Genomic DNA, 18,242 nt, shown 5'->3' with positions numbered 1-18,242 from the left:
GTCTAGTTCTCAATGAACAGGGCTGACTCTGCTTTCATGGAATATAATTTTCTTTGCAGGATGGTCCCAATTTTCCTTTAGCCCAAAATCCCTTTTTGTTCTTGTAATTTTGCAATGCAAACCACTACAGGAGCAATTTATATTCTTTAGGCATCTTTAGGCATACAAAACAAGTGATTGCTCAAACAAATACTGGCTCAGTAACCCAATCTGCATTGTCAAATGTGCGGTTTGCAGGTGCTGCTACCTATTCCAGTGTGCATGCTGATTCTGCCCCCTCCTTTGAATCATGCCCCCAGCCGCACATTTCTCTTCTATGGTCCACACACAGACTGACATCCACAGGATATATCCTAGTACATGAAAACGCTATGTATGTAATGCATAACAACGGCACTGCTTCCTGTAGCAGCGGCTATAATAGGGTACCGCTATACTGGCTAATCCCAACTGCCTCCTACTCCACTGCACTGGATATGCCCGTTCTTCACAGCGATCTGTCCCATGAGAAAATTTCACAATGAGTCCTTGAAACTGGCGAGCATCAACACCATTGATCATTTCTCTCTCCCTTCCATATCATTACTATTGTTGCTCTATCAGATGAGTGCTGGCGGTGACCTGGGTAAAGTAACATAAACACAGTCCCCTGCCCCAAAGAAATTACATTCTACAAAGCAGGGCTATCAGAAATGTGCAGCATGCACGAGATAACGGCAGTCACATTATTCTATGGACCTGTCAGTTGGTGAGTAGACCTTGAGCTCAGCTGGAGAGTATGGGGAGGTGGGTGGGTTGAGCTGTGACCTCCCCATGCCCACTTGCACTGTGATGGTAGGAAAGGCACCGGTACCTCGGTTCAAGCCTGGATAGTACTCCACTGCCATTCCCAGCATTCCTTGTCCCTGTATCTTCTGGACTGTCCATGTGCTAACTTCCCTCTCACCCTCTATGTACCAGAAGCCACCTACAGGCTCATGTATTCTGGCTTTGTTAAATTTGTTAGTCTCTAAGGTGCCACAAGTCCTCCTTTTCTTTTTGCGGATACAGACTAACACGGCTGCTACTCTGAAACCTGTATTCTGGCTTGACATCTAACCCTTCATCTTCCAAGTGCCCTCCTCCACTCTCTGATCCTTTTCTGAACAACTCAGCATAGCATGGAATGTGCCCACCAGCTGGCCTGTTGCTACCTGGCCAGAGAAGTATACCAGAGTACCAGAAAACCTCTGGCATTCAGGGTGAGGTCTGCGGGGTATTAATAGGAAAGTACTTGGAAGCTAACATACCTCCTAGCCACGGCACCATACCATACAACTCTATTCTTTCTTTCATACAAACAGTATCCCCAAATGTCCTACTAATACAGCACAAGAGTAAAACAACAGATGGAGAAGGAAATTCATCAGTGCACCTAGCTCCGGTCAGTGCTACTAGCTCTTTACTTTCCTAAGCACTGACATGCATCAGATTCCCTCAAACCATGCAGAAATAAAAAGAAAGAAATTAGCTAAAAAGTATCTGCCGAGCTCATCGGTTTCATCCTCCCACAGCAATGTATATAGTGCCTACATTTCGCTAGTCTGCAGAGTTGGACTCTCCTAAGCAGGTTATGAAACATTGCCGTGTATAATGTTTGCCTTCCCCAATTTCAAACATTTCAGACTAACGATTCCCAGCAGATGGCTTCCAATCGTGGCTGGGATCACACCGCTGCTGTGCTGATGCTGACTCAAGATGGCATTCTCCGAGCAAGTGTGGGAGATGCACTTTGTTAAAGAGCCTGTAACAAAGGCAAAGGGAGGAGCTTTGGAGTGTCCAACTCGGCAGACTCAACAGGCTCTGGCTGGATTTTTCTCTGTCTGTCTCTATCGCTCTTCTTCTTTCCTTCCTCTCTATCCTGTAATCCATTCAATGAGGCAGAGCCATCCTTAGGATCTCGGGAAGCCAGTAGCCTCTGGCCTCCCCAACTCAGAGGAGTTACCATTGAAATGTGTGGCCTCAGCATTTCTTAAAAACCACTGGACAGTCCCTAAGGCTGAAGGGAACAAAAGGCTGGGTTCAGCTGCTGCAGCCCGAGGCTGGCCACAGAATTTTGGAAAAGCTCTAAATAGTATTGAGACACGGTAGGTGAGGTCATAAGTTTTGATGGACCAATGTCTGTTGGTGGAAGGGACCAGCTTTCAAGCAACACAGAGTTCTTCTTCAGGTCTGGGGAAGGTAACCAGGGTGTCTGGGCTAAATACAAGATTGTTAAGCATAAGGGGTTCACACATGCTAGAAGTTGGAGACCTCTTAAAATAAAGGGGCATTCTGAGGGAGAGCTCTGTGTCCCGTCCACCACCAGAAGTTGGTCCAATAAAATGGCTACCTCCCCCACCTTGCCTCTCTCACATCCTAGGACCAGCACAGCTAACAACAGCACTGCACACTAAATATTGTTATCAGGAGTGGGACCCTCTTGTGCTAGGCGCTGCACAAGCAATGGAGGTGGCCAGACAGGGCCCCCCAACCGCTTCCAGGCTAAAGGCTAGACAGGGACTTTGCAATGTGCCCTGCTGCAGCATAGCATCCTCCTGCCTCCCTTCTCCCTTGATGTCGTTCTTCATGGAGGGACGCCCCACCAGCCCTTCCCTCGGGCACCATACGCCCCGCCACGCACCAGCTCACTTGTTTAGCCCAGCACTTTGGTGGGGCGGGGCAGCATGAGCTCCGCCCACTCCTCACCCTTGCCCGCCCTCGTCCCTGCCCGCTTGCCCGCGCGCAAAGATGGTAGCGTCACCGTAGCGTCTCTTCCTCATGCTGGGACCCACAAGGCAGGCAGCCTGTGCAAGGCCGTAAGTAGGTGAGCTCACACTGTAGCCCTATGGAATCCTCAGAAAGGGCCCTTAACCCCCCCCCCACCCCCCACTTTGGTGAAATACTTGAGGTACCTGCCTCCCTCCCGCTGGGACCAAACCAGTGTATTAACTTCCAGCCCCTTTGTCATTCTTTTAAATTCTCTTGACATGTTTTGACAGATCGCTGGAATTGCATCTTCTCTCGGCAGGTTGCGGCATTGCGGCCAAAGACTATAACTGCCCATAATTGGGGGCCATCTGGAAAACTACCAGCCAGTGTAAATGCTTTGCTAGGTGGCACTTGCCGCGTGCTCTAACATCATCAGAGGGTACATCTGCACTGCACGAGAGGGGTGTGGGCTTTAGAGCCTGAGCTCCCTCCCGAGCCTCCACGCCACTGTGGTGCCTGTTTTCACAGCACGAGCATGAGCCCCATAAGCCCGAGTCTGCAGACCTGGGCTGGGAAGCTCCGTGCCGACCTATCCAGAGAAGGTGATCGAGAAGTACGGCCCAAAAGACCAAGAGAGTGGACCGTGAAGCCTGCCCGCCCCCTCAAAGGTCTCTGAGACACCGGCCTCGTGCTGTGTTACTGTCACTCCTATCTCTGCAATATAGCCGCAAGGAGTGGTTCAGTGGAAGGCTCCATTAGTCAGTGGAGGCAGGACCTGCTAGCGTGTCATAAGAGCTATGTCCCAGGGAGGCACTATTGTTATTCTTAGTCATGTTTACTATGGGAGAGCCTAAGGGCCTACCCACTGTGCCGGGCACTGTATAGCGTCACCGACAGTCCCTGCCCTGAAGAGCTTACAGTCCAAGAGAGAAGCCAGACACAGGAAGGGGGAAGGGGTAGAACACGTGAACAGAGTGAACAATGATGTGACAACTGGCATGTTAGAGGGAAGAGCTGCAGGGAGTTACACGGCTGCTTTCTGCTGAGACAGACTTGGATCCGGTGGGGATTTCGCTGCTCTTGCTGCTGCATTAACCTGCCTCCACCCATGGAAGGGCAGCAGGTGGATCAGATTCACCCGACTCAGCATTTGCAGCACAGATACATTCACAGCCGGTCAAACTCCTTATGAATTTTTTAGAGAAGCCCAAAGTGCCTGCTGAGTCTGCCAATCAGCTACAGTAGATTAATGAAACTTAGTTTAAATTATTAAAGCTCAGCCGGGCATTAGGCTGAGGTGGGGAGTTGGGGAGGGGGATGAGTGGAGAGTGGGAGTTGCTAATTTCCCAGATAGAACTGAAAGAATTAAATGCCAAGCGCCCAATGTAGAAGACATTGCCATAAGTCAGGCCCCAGGTCAGAGAGCCTTCCAGAAAGAGATTACCTAATGCATTAGGGGAATGACCAACCCTCTGCTTGGCACCTGCTCAGTTGTCTTGCTTTGTAGAAGCTCCAAGGACTCCACCAATCCCATATTATCCAGAGGGTGTGCATGTGCACTTTGCAGAACAAGAGCTGAGCCCGAGATTTGTCTATCTGTAAAAAGGGGATAATGAAACTGACGTTCTTTGTAAAGCCCTTTGAGATCTACAATTCAAAAGCACTATAGATCAATCTATTGATCTCCACGTATCCATACTGTCCATCCATATGTCTGTCTGTCTATGCACTCCCTCTCCATCGCTATCTAGAGAGATTGACACAGAGAGTAGTTTGTGTTGTTTGATTCACACACGTCCTTGTGTCCTTTAGCAATCATCATCTGCCTCCTGCTGCATACCCTCCAGCCTTGCCTGCAAGGAACATGCAGGACTGGAGCAGCTGCAGGCAATCTTATGGTGCCTGACAGTCAGGCTTTGCTCTTCTTCATCAGAGCTGCTGTCCTCTTGGTACTTGTTCATTTGGAAGCTGGTCATCTTGACATGGGCCTGGTGCCTTAGTAAACAGCTACCCTTGTCCCTGATATCTGGGCTATTCGTGGTCTCAGCCCAGCTGGTATCAGAGCAGATTCTTAACTTGGTGCAATGAGAAATGATGGTGCAGAGAGGTGGAGTGTGGGGATCAGCAGACCAGGGGGTCAGGGGGCACTTTCGTGTATGCTGACAGTGTGCTATCCTTGTTCGCACCCTGTGTGCGGTCCATTGGCTCTAAATAGCTTAGGTTAAAGAAGAGAACACCCGAACCAGGGCACGTACTGTGTAAATACCAGTTCCAAAGAGTTAGGAAATGCCTGGAAGATGATCCAATAAATCCCAAGGTTAATTGCTGTGTTATTACCTGAGTGCTCAGGGCCTGTTAGCCTCTTCAGAAGAATGAGTTACACACCGGGTGTAAATATTTTGTTCATTTATTTTAATTGGCACATTCTAAAACCAACGTCTTGATCCCCCAGCCAAGGTCATGGAGCAGCAGAGGGATCCTTCCCTGACTCCCACAGCCACATGACTCCTCTTCTCTCCATCCATAGGGTTGCGGAATGAGGAGTCCGAAGGGGGTTTAGCCAGTGGATCCACTGCCCTGCCACCTCTCTCCTAGCTTGGCTCTGCCTTGCCCCCTCCTTCTGGCCAAATCCCACAGTAGATACTCCAGCACACCTGCTATTGAAGCCAATGGGGAGTTTTCCCTGACTAATGACTGCGAGAGAGACTCCTTGAGAATTCATGACCCCTCGGGATAGATGTGGATCTGAGGTTCAGATCGAGATCCAGACCCTAAATTTTCTGAAGGGTAGGAGAGCTTGGCAATGGTTAGGCAGCTGGTGGGCTGAGACCACAGTCTGTCAGGCTGACCAGTGTGGTCTGTTTCCTTATACCTTCCCATCTGGCTGCATTCATCCATCTGTTGTCTCTTGTCTTATACTTCGATTGTCAGCTCTTCGGGGGCAGTAACTGTCTTTTGTTCTGGGTTCTTACAGCGCCTAGCACAACAGGGTCCTGGTTGCTCCAGGGATACTGCTGCTACTACTACTTCTAAGTGCTTGGAGTTGGGTGGTTGGTTTGGGCCAATCTCCGATTTCTTACTGAGAGTTCACAGTGAATTTTAAACTCAAAGACTCAATCTGAGTCAATAGAAGGGTTGAGAGAGCAGCTGAGTGCTTTTCTTTTAGATCTTTTGTGTGCAATGATGATAAGATACCTCCTAGAACACACACAAACGCACACACACAAGCCTGGGAGGTTTTGGGAAGTTGTCCACAATATTCTGGCAGCACCTGCACTTACTGGCATCCACAATCAGCCTTTTGAAAAGCTGGGGCATATGGAGGAGGGGATACGCTGTCACTGAAAACATAAAATCCTCCCTCAGTCTCCATGTAGACCTTGTCACAGCTGAGCTGAAGTTTCAGTTTGACCACACTGTGTCAGTAAATCAATATCTCTGGCAATAACTTGCAAAGTGATAACAAGAAAATCTGGTCATTATATTTAATAGCAGTCTGCATTTTAAATGTTCAGTATGTCTTGGCTCTACACCACCCTTCCCCTGATCCAAAATGGCACCTTAAGCAAATAGGTATACACATTAGACAGCTTAGATGGATCAGAAACTCAGACTTCAGAGGCTGTCAGCTGGAGCTTCTCTCTCTTTCACTCTCATATCTCAGATTCAGCTGACAGATTCTGAACTCTCAGCCCCTGATTTAGAAGTAGAATCATAGGATCAAATGCGTCCACAGGTTCAGCCGATGGCAGTTCTTACTGGCCGTGGTTCGCTGCTCCAGGCCCATGGGGTCTGGCCACCTTTCCTGAAGCCCCCATGGGCCTGGAGCAGCGAACCGCAGCCAGTGGGAGCAGCAATCCGCCGAACCTGTGGACGTGGCTGGTAAACAAACCTGCCCGGCCCACCGGGGCTTTCCCTGAACAAGTGGCGCCCTAGTTTGAGAACCACTGATCTAGACCATCCCTGACAGGTGTTTGTCTAGCCTGCTCTTAAAAATCTCTAATGAAGGAGATTCCACAACTTCCCTAGGCAATGTATTCCAAAGCTTAACCACCCTGACAGTTAGTAATGATGACCAGTGCTCTAAAAAAATTTTCAAAGCATTGAATTTCATGCAACATATTCAAGTTTGCAAACTGTGTTCCCCATAATTTAAACTATCATTCGCCCAAGGAAATATAATAAGCACTTTGCATGCTTTTGGAGCTACATCCTCCTCCTTATTATTCCTACCACTGCTTCTACCATACGGCTGGGTATATTTTAATTTAATTCGCTTTTTTCCCTTGCTGATGCCCAGAGCCATACACCAGCAGTTACAGATCGGGTGGGACGCAGCCAGCATTTTGTTTTGGATCCTAGAATGTAGATAGCTCCGTCGTTCCAAATAATCTGCAGTTCATTTGTCCAGGCTCATGAAAGAAGAACTCCAGAGACGACGGAGCTGAGGATGAGTCATTTGCAGCGTTCATGGCTGGCACAGTGAGAAGCAGCACTGTAACTTTTCTTGGAATCATTTCTCTACAGTCACAGATGCAGAGCAGCTGCCTATCCATGATGCCATGCAAACTGGAGAGAGCTGTTTTACTTTGCTGTACATACATGGAGAATACCCTTCACCTGGCTGTGATCAGCAAGCGAGTTCTAGGTGGCAGCACTGAGATTAATGCTGAGAATTGCAGTACTGACCAAGCTTGCATCTGAGACAGGAAACGTACATATATGCACTATGCAATGTGGGCAAAGAAGACAGCAGGATGCACACAGCCACATCCATCCTGAATAGCCCCGAAAAATATCAGGGAGAGCTTGGCTGTGCTGTCCCAGAAACACATAACTGACCTAGGAATGTCCCATGCCACCGTAAAATGAAAGCATATTCCCTTCTCTCATTGGCTCAACTCATCCCAGCCTTCTAACTCTAATAGTAAGCTCCAGCCTTCAGAATCAAAGCAAGCCTACTATATAATCGAGACCCTGCATGTTATGTGGGAAGCTGCACCTAAACCGTGTACCATGAAGGGTAAAAACATACTTTAAAAAAAAGAAAGCCGAGACTCCAGAGTACCCTTCCATTTCAAGGCGAGGATTCTGCAGAGACTTGGGAATTTTAAAAGATGTGTGTCCTTAACTGCAACCAGCAGTGCCAAGTGCAATGTTTGCCGCAGAGCACTCTCCCCGTTTTCACAGTCCATCTCCCAGTTTTCAGCTTGGCCCCAGTTCACTGAAAGGTTTACAACAAACCCTGACCCAGTCTGGAATGATCTTGGATCTATCTATGGTTTTGCAGGAAGCTAGAAAGGGTCCAAGCCATAAAATGTGGATCCAAATCTGGATTTACAGACACCTTGCTATTTGGGTGAGAACTATATTTTGGGATGTTCCGATCCAAGGTTCTGGTCTGGGAACAGTCCATGCTTTCATGTAATTTTGATGTGAAACCCTACGAAACTGAGTTTGAGATGCAAACAAAACGAAGAGCTCTGCATGAAATTCACTCAACATGACAAACCAACACTAATGGGATGTGAATCCCAAGTGGATCCAGATCTGAATTATTCCACTTATCATGTCCCTATGCTGGGCCAAACCAGAACCCCAGAACTTTGAGGAAGTTTCCAGATTTGATTCCAGATCAAAAATTCACAATGTAGGACCCATCTTGAATTCTAAGGCACAAATTGCATTAGAATCATGCTGAGTACATAGAACCAGCTATGAGTCATGAGTGCTTTTGAATCAAATCCTTAGAGTTTTTAATTTCTCTTTCTCTGAAACCACATTGTTAATTACTCCACCACGTGTAGAATGCTCCCAATACGTCATCTTAGGTTTTTCTAGCAGCTTTCTGTGGAACCGTAGTTGGGATTGTCAAACTTGCCTTTGCTTAAGAACCGTTAACAGTGACCTTCGAAGGGGGTGCTGAGTTTGTGCCTTGTTTAGTTTCTTTCTAATCTATAAAGAAGGTCTGAGAGATTTTGTTGTAAGAAAACCTTTTGGTTCTTCCTTGATTTTGCTGGAGTTCTCACTGGAGTACCAGTAAAGTGGAGTTGGAGCCTTCTCAGCTCTTAATTAAATCGTTATTTTTCACTCAACTGTTTATTCAGCATTTGAGTTAAATGAGTATTAAACAAAAAACAAAACAAAACAATAGTCTACCAGAAATCCTTGTCCTCTTTCAACTGCTCCAATTTCACTTCCTTGATACTTGTGATCTCAAACTAGTTGTCCAATCACCCAGAGAGTCTTTCAAGAAAAAGAGGGCAAACAAGCACTGCATCTCAACTGTAAATAACCAGCAGAAAAAGATTGATTGAAAAAATAGTCAGCCCTTTTAAACATTCTTTAATTATCATAAAGAAACAAAATAGGGCCACAAACGTACTTTCTCCCTTCTCTCAGGTCACTTATAAGGAAAAATAGTGGGTAGAAAATGCAAACTAAAGATTCAAAAGCAAGGGCAAAATTCTGCCCTTGGATGCACAGCGCTGAGACGTGCCAATACGGTGATAATACTTGCAATGCAACAGGCTACTAAATCCAAATGGGATGAATGAAGAAGAGACGCACACACTAACGTCTGCCAGCTTTGCACATTCAACCACTTTAAATCTCAGCTGTGGGCCAGTGGGGCTTTTTATCTCATTTGAAAATGGTGTATGTATGTCTGGAATATCATGGGCCTGACTTTAAACTGCTTCCAGTTTTCCAGGTAGTTTTATAGGCACCAGTGATTGTGGTAAATGCACCAGTTACTTAATTGTTGCAGCAAAATCAGAGACTGAATCGAGGCCTGTAATGGGGTCAGCACCCGCCTCTCATGCGTGCCCCCTTTTCTCTGGCTGATAGTGCCTGCAAACAGTTCTTTTCACAGGGGGCACCTACCTCTTATGGATGGCCCCCTTTCTCTCAGGTGTGAGCCTGATTTTCTTTTTTGGTCTTACATCAGGGTGGCACCTGCCTCTCGTGAGTATCCCCGGCCACTGGTCTTCTCAGCTAGTCTTCGGCAGCTCAGCCTTCCGGCCGAGCCACACATGCTGTCCCCCCTTCCAGGGTATACAGTCCCAAGTTCTTATCACGGCCCTGGTATTCTTACCCAAGGCACTGCCTTCTTCAACCACCCAGCCAGAGCCCATCTTGGTACCCTCAGCTTGTGTCCTTTTCAGCAGCCATCCCTGGGCTCAGTCTGCAACCAGACCAGCAGGACCCCTCGCCTGGTCTGACCAAGTCCTGGCTCAGTCCCTTGGCCTCAGCTGCCCACACTGACCTTTTCATGGTCCTGCTGCTGCTCTATCCAGCCAGGCAGGCACCTGGTCTTTGGCAGCCTTCCCTGGGCTCAGTTCTGCCTGGTGAGCTGCCCATGGCCTGGGCTCATCTAGCCAGCATTTCACATACAGAGTTTGCAAGAGCAGGGACCTGGTTTGCAGCAATTGTCCTGCTTTGTGTTCTGCTTCCACGGACACCTCAGAGCAGAATTTGGCCCTCAGATGGACCCCAATGAGTGGGTCACAAGTGAATAGCAATCTGGAAAGTCTGCCTTATAGATATTTACACAGCAAATATATATATATATATATATATATATATATATATATATATATATATATATTTTAAATGCAGTAGCGAGTCTCAGAGCCTGGGTCAACTGACTTGGGCTCATGGGGTTCACACTCTGGGGCTAAAAATAGCAGTGTAGATGTTTGAGCTGGGGCTGGAGCTTGGACTCTGATACCCTCCCCCTTGCTGGGTTTCAGAGCCCAGGCTTCCGCGTAAGCCAGAACATCCACACGGCTATTTTTAGCCCCAGAGCGTGAGCCCCAGTCAGTTGATCTAGGCTCTGCAACTCACGGCTGCAGATTTTTTCCCCCGTGTGACCACCTACAAAGACATACCGGGCACCCACCACTTAGTAGGGGGCATAGTTTGCTTGTCATGATTAGTTGTTACTAGGAATTATCATTACATTGGGAGTTCCATGGGAGACAGTGTTGTCTAGTAGTTAAAAGCCAGGACTCCAGACTCCCAGGAATGGTGCTCCATTTTGCTTTGCATTGTAAGACAGACTCTGACCAGGCCTGTTCTATTTCCAGCTGAGCCACTGATTTGCTGTCTGATCTTGGGAGTCATGAATGCTCAGAAGCACTGAAAATCAGGCCCTTAAATGCTCTGTGCCTCAGTTTTCCCAGATGTAAAATGCGGATACTAGTGCTTCCCCATCATCGGAAAGCATTGGGAGGACCCTCAGATACCATTGTTTGTTCATTTTAACATTCCTTGTTTGTCACTCTGTGCAATTCTCTTCTCCTGAGGGGCGTCCATGCCTCTGGGGCTGATTAACTTTATGATGTATCTTTCCTACCTTAAAATGTATTTGAATCAGCTGGAATAACACTCTCCCGCTTGGCCGTGTTGCAGCTCTAATTGCACAGAGGGGATTTTGGTGCCTCCATAAGCAAGGAGCACGAAGCTTGTGACGGGGTTATGAAAAAGTGATTATTTTCCCAGTTCCTATTATTGTTCAGTGACTGAAGTCAATGCTGAGACAGGGATGCCTGGCAGGTACACAGTGACAATGTTCTTCGGCAGGATTTGGGGATATACAGGACTTTGGAGATGAAATGCCAGGCTGTGGGGAGAGAAGAGAAGCAGAAAGATGGCAGGAAGGGGTATAGAAATACAAGAATGAGGGGACAAGAGAAACATACATATGGGGAAATAGCATTTCAAGCTCTGCCTAAAGCGGAACATGAACATAAACTGAGGCATTAATTCCATGTGGAGACTCCGGCATCTTAAGCTTCACTCTTGTGGTTTATAAAATCACTTAAGACCCTGGATGGAATTGCAGCTGTGTTATCCACAGCACACTCACAAATTAAAAACTAGAAAGCAAAGGAAAACCAAAAAGCTGAGATGTGGAGCTATTTCATAACTGGAGGTGGAGCACCACGCTGTGTTCTTACTTCACGGGCTGCTTTATGCAGTTACCTGTTGTATCATCCTTGTTGTTTATTCACTGCATGGGAAGCAGTGTGGTCTAATGGTCTGGGAACAAGACTGGGCGCCGGTTCTATTCTGGTGGGGCTTTTGGCCTGTGTTGTTTATTTAGATGGTAAGCCTCTGGGGGGCGGGGAATGACTTTTCTTGTAAGAAAGCAGTTATATCTGGTGCAAAGGAGGAAAAAGGCAGAGGACACATGTGAATGGTAAGAATGTCTCTTACTATAATTAAGCTTATTGTAAGCTCTTAAGGGCAGGGACTGTCTGTGTATGAACAGCACTTAGGACACTGGGGCTCAGAACCCGGATAGGAGCGCCTGTAATACGATATTAGTTGTCTCTGTCTCTCTTGGAGGACTCAAACAGTCCTGATCAACTGTTCAGATGAAGGCAGGGCACGAGCGCCTATGCATGTCAGCTTTGGGAATCATATCCTTTCGAGTAAGGCCCAGGTTCGCAGAACAAAAATAACACTCATGAATGCTATTCCGATTGGCAGTGCAATGTGTCTTTAACCAGGAAACACTCCTTTAGCCCCAGAGCTGTGTGGCTGGTGGGAGAAGATGCTATCCACATCTCCATCTCCCAGGAAATGAACAGAAAAAATAAGCTTTCAGGCCCACATCTGAAGTGTGCCCAAACTCCTTTTCCCCAGGCCTGGCTAAGGTCTGTGTGCTGGGAACGTGCGGTGAACATCCTCTTTGCCTTTCCCAGGGCCCATGTCACAGTGACATTCCTTAAACCAGGAAGGCGGGATGGGACTTCATGGGTGCTGCACCTGACTCCGCCAGAGGAGGCACTCTAGAGCTGCATGAGGCACTCTCACCCATGGACAGGCTGGGCATGCTTTCTCTGCAGGCACTTGAGGAGATTATGGTGTTTAGCATTAAGATCCAGGCCTCTGAATGAACATATTCAAGGCAACAGAAACCTCCCTATCGGCACTGCCTTCTTATTGCCTAGATTAGAAAACTATGCATGGAAAGTTCTCTGGCATCTGAAGCCTTGTTACCAGAAAGCAAACAGCATTCACCCCTTCCAGCTGTAGCCAATTAGGTCATTTTAATCATTTAATTGTGTTATTGTTGTGATTAACTCATGTTATTTCATATGTAATTAACATGTGATGAATAGATTTATGGTGTAGGTATAGGAATAGCTATAATTAGGCTAGGATCACAGGAGTATAAGTGACAAGTATTTATGAGAGATGAGTGTGTAGGAGCAAGGTACGGCAAGGCCTACAGGCTAAGGCCTGTAATATTTCAGCTTAGCCATATAGACCTCAGGCCTAAGGCGGCTTGACATAAGTAGATGACCCAGGAATCACCCTGTACCAGTGAAGTTACAAGATTACTGGAAAGAATGTGCCAATAGGTGAGGTTTGGGAAAATACATCACAATGTGCCTGTCTAGACCTTGCAACACCTGACTGTAACATCCTGGAAAGTTTTGCTCTGCAGGTTACCATGGGAACATGTTTCCCTAGATGGTAATGATATGCTAATAAGAATAAAGGAAACTAAGAGAACAGCCTATGAAAAGAAGGTCACCCCAACCTTTAGGGGGTATGGAAATACAGATAAGGAAAAGGGGGTTGGAACCCTCATGTATATGCATAAGGTGATAGACACAGTCATGACACAGGCTAAAAGGGGTTCTCCGGTAACGTTATAGAGGGAACAAGCAAGTCAGGAAAACCCCATCAGGAAACACCCCCTTTTATCGATGACAGCCTGTCGAGAGATCCATCCGACACTATGATATATGAGAGTATGAATACAGAAGTGGCTGTCACATGGGCTCTCTCAGGGTTCATGTATTTATTTGTGATTTTAACACTGATTATCTACTTGGTGAAATTTATAATACAGACAAAATTTAGAACATAAGAACGGCCATACTGGGTCAAACCAAAGGTCCATCAAGCCCAGTATCCTGTCCTCAGACAATGGACAATGGCAGGTGCCCCAGTTTCTTTCTTGTGACTGTGTGTGTGGTCGCTGTATTCATTCTTTGTGAACGCCTAGTCACCCTGGGTGACTCTCAGCCTGCGAATCTTAAAACTGTGGCCACACAGGCTGGACTCCCTCACTAGACACACTGGGCTTTAACACAGAACTATCAGTTCAATTTAAATCAAGGCTACACAGCCACAAGGTGGAGCATGGTCATCTTGTGGGTGCTGAGGAGCTAATTCAATGGGTGACACTACTGGAAGTCCTCCCTCAAGGCAAAGCCTTTGTTAAGGTTGGGGAGACTTTTGCCTCAGGAAACAAACTGGATACACAGGCTGTCTCTCTTTGCTAGATTGGTACCTTTTCTCACTGTAATGTAAGAGTTAATACCAGTAGAAAGATTGAAAACTGATGTTTCTTTTTAAAGCCAGGAGACACTGATCCTGTGACGTTCTGCTCTGGTGGCTTAATTTCTGATAGATCAGATGGCGCGTGTACTTAGAGGGACAACCAATGCTGTCACAGAGACAGGCACAGTGTTATGGCATAGCTATAGTCTGCATTATTTGGCCTATATTTTCAAAGCCTCTGAAAATGCATCCTCAGCATCTGCTTGCAAGTGCATCCCTCCGTATTTGATGCACCAAGTGGATTATTGCACGCCAAAGTGCCCAGCTGGCTTGCTCAAATACAGGTTTTTGTGCATATCCATGGGTTTGCCTGCTAATATTGAGGATGTCATTGTCGATGCCTTTTAGAAATCTGACTCACTGCATGTTCCAGCCAATCGGAGAATAGATTCACCCCCTTTTAAGAGACAGGGATTTGGAGAGCCCATATTGCCTTTACATACAAGCTGGTACTGCCAGGGGGTTGCAGATCAAGTTAGAGGTGCACTGGCACAGCTGCATGGGGAAGCTTGCAAATCACGCACTAATATATTACTTAACTTCAGCCAGTGCTCTCAGTCTCTCCCTTTTGCAAGCCCTGGCTGAGGTCAAGTAATATATTAGTGGGTGATTTGCAAGCTTCCCCACGCAGCTGTGCCATTTTAGGGCCCATTATTAAATTAGTTCCCAGGCTGTGCAGCCCTGGGCACCTGATTCCCAGAATCCTTGCTGGAATTCAGTTTCTCTGGGATGCCTCTTGCTTTATTCCCCACACGTACATCAGCCTTGGCAGGCCAAAGGGGCCCATTTGTTGGTGTCAATCGGATGCTAGCTCCAAAATAACCATGAGCATATTTCCCTGCCAGTGCCAACTGCTTCTCTGAAGAGGTTTCCTAAACCTGACAAGGCTGCAGACCAGTACTGATTCATACTTTGTCCAGGCGAGCACCAGCCAGTCCTATTGCCTGGCATCAGAATGGCTCCCTTTTATTTTACACCCTCAGTGACACTGTGTCACACTTATAAATGTGCCACCCACATGCGCCTAATGTTCTTGCTATACTGAGTCCCCCTGCTTTGCACATGCCAGTAAGCCATGATCAATCTAGCGACTGGGTTTAACCAGCTCCCTGGATTTGAGCATCCCTTGTCCTTTGGAGCGTTCAAAAAAAAAATCCGATTCCAGGTCTGAATTTGATAAATGGGCCAAACCAACATCTCACCATAAAACACGCTGAATTTGGGGGCGAACAGACTCAGCGTCCAGATCGGAATTCTGTAGCTTGAGCCCTTTGTTCCTATGATGCCATTGAACCGGGTTGATGTTTTGAGTGTCATATTTTCCCCTATGCCAGACATTCTGCAAATAAGTGCCTTATGCACACAGACAAGACATGCTGGGGCCGCTTCTCCAGAATATCGCATGGTTATTATTAAGCACCTTTCTGGAAGCATGTGACAAGCTCTTATTTTCTCTTGGCAAATGAAACATTTAAAAAATGTTAAGTCAAGCTTTAGTGTTCATGTGAAGTGTCACGGTGCAGGGATTGACTGTCAACGTGCTAGGTAGGGCAATAAAATGGTGCAGAACGTAAACAGCTTCTACGTTAATCATAACCGTTGGGACTGTCTTTTTGGTTTGTTTGTACAGCGCCAAGCATCCTGAGCCATAACTAGGGCTCCAAAGCACTACAGTAATAATGGACCAAGTGGTGAGGGGCTCTTACTCAGGTAAAAACCTCTCACTGGGCCAAACCCTGCTCTCCTTCCCTGAGTGGTGCCACTGAAATCAGTTAAGTCTCACTGTAACCAGACTAGGTCTGTAAATCAATGGAGCTACTCGTAGGAATGATTTTAGCCCAATTCAGTCCATGAAAATTTGGCCTGTCTTAAAGTGGGAGAGACTTATAAAGGTGCCTCCTAACTAACCCCAGCTGAGTCAGCATGGCAGGATTTACGTAAGCACTTCTCTTTGAGAATGCATGGAGGGCGTGTGACGTCCCAGAAGACCAGAGAAGGGCAAACATAGGACCATCTTTCAAAAAGATGATCTGGGAATTATAGACCAGTCAGTCTAACTTCAGTGTCTGGAAAGATATTGGAACAAATGATGAAACAATCAGTTAGTAAGCACCTTGCGGATAACAGGGTAATATGGAATAATCACATTAAACCAACCTAATTTCTGTCTTTGATGGGCTACTGGTCTAGTGGTTGGGAGGAAGCACTAGACATGACGTAATATCTCTTGATTTTAGAAAGGCTTTTGATACAATCCCTTATGACATTCTCATAAGCAAACTAGGGCAATGTGGTCTAGGGAAATTACTATAAGATGGATGCAAGACTGGTTGAAAGGCCATCCTCTGAGAGGAATTATCAATGGGCGTATATAGTGGGGTTCCACAGGGGTCACTCCTTGGTCTCTAACTCTTCAATATTTTCATTAATGACTTGGATAATGGAGGGGAGATTATGCTTATAAAATTCGTGGCTGATACAAAGCTGGAAGGAGTTGCAAGCACTTTGGAAGAGAGGATTCGAATTCAAGATGACCTTGACAAATTGGAGAATTGGTTTGAAATCAATCAGATGAAATTCAATAAAGACAAGTGTAAGTACTTCACCTAGGAAGGAAAAATCAAATGCAAAACTACAAAACAGGAAATAACTGGCTAGATGGTAGTACTGCTAAAAAAGATCTGGGAGTTATTGTGGATCACATATTGACTAGGAGTCAACAATATGATGCTGTTGCGAAAAAGGCTAATTTAATTCTGGGCTGTATTAACTGGAGTGTGGTATGTAAGACATGGGAGGTCATGGTCCTGCTCTGCTCAGTGCTGATGGGGCCTCAGGCTGGAGTACAGCATCTAGTTTGGGCACTGCACTTTAGCAAAGATGCGGATAAACTGGAGAGAGTCCAGAGGAGAGCAACAAAAATTGACAGGTTTAGAAAATCTGACCTCTGAGGAAATTTAAAAAAAATCTTGAGAAAAAGACTACTTTGGGGGGACCTGATTATAGTCTTAAAGTCTGTTAAGGGCTGTTATAAGGGGACGGTGATCAATTGTTCTCCGTGTCCACTGAAGGTAGGACAAGAAGTAATGGGCTTAATCTCCAGCAAGGGAGATTTAGATTAGATATTAGGAAACATTTTCAAACTATAGGATAGTTAAGCTCTGGAATAGGCCTCCACATGAGGTTGCGGAATCTCCATCATTGTAGATTTTTAAGAACAGGTTGGACAAACAACTGGCTGGGATGTTCTAAGTCCATGGTTCTCAACCAAGGGTACGTGTACCCCTAAGGTACACCGAGGTCTTCCTGGAGGTACATCAACTCATCTAGATATTTGCCTAGTTTTACAACAGGCTACATAAAAAGCACTAGCAAAGTCAATACAAACTTAAATTTTATATAAACAATGACTCAGGTATACTGCTTCATATACTATACACCAAAATGGAAGTACAATATTTATATTCCCACTGATTTCATAATTATATGGTTAAAAATGAGAAAGTCAGCAATCGTCCAGTACGAGTGTGTTGTGACACTTTTGTATTTTGATGTCTGGTTTTGTAAGCAAGTAGGTTTTAAGTGAGGTGAAACTTGGGGGTACGCAAGACAAATCAGACTCCTGAAAGGGATACAGTTGTCTGGAAAGGCTGAGAGTCACTGTTCTAAGTTTACTTGGTCCTGCCTCTGCCCAGCAGGCTGGACTTGGGGACATCCCAAGTTCCCTTCCAGCCCTACATTCCCATGATTTTGCAGTTACTTGGATGCAGCTAGCCACTTTCCGTGAGCAATCTCCTATCTGCAGGCACAAGTGCAGGGTTGTGTGCATGCAAATACTAGTCCGGTGGCTCCTTCAAAAATGCAGCCCTGGTTTAAATAATAAAGTGCTTCTGCTCGTAAAGCAGACTGGGAGCTGGGTCAGGGCCTGAATTGCCAGTGTCACAGATGCTGCTGCCTTTCAAGATGGACAGCAAAGCATGTCTAGCAGTTAGAAGACTTGCTTAGGCCTGGGGAGTCCTGGGCTCAAATCCCTGCTCTGCTACAGATTTCCCATGGGACCCTGGGCAAGTCACAATCAGTTATCTGAAATCAATGGGCCTTAGGTGCCTAAATACCTCTGAGGCTCTGGGAATGGGATTTCCGTT

The sequence above is a fragment of the Dermochelys coriacea genome, chromosome 13 (assembly GCF_009764565.3).
Source record: "Dermochelys coriacea isolate rDerCor1 chromosome 13, rDerCor1.pri.v4, whole genome shotgun sequence".
Taxonomy (NCBI): Eukaryota; Metazoa; Chordata; order Testudines; family Dermochelyidae; genus Dermochelys; species Dermochelys coriacea.
The sequence above is the reverse complement of the archived record's forward strand: the minus strand, read 5'-3'. Positions refer to the sequence as shown.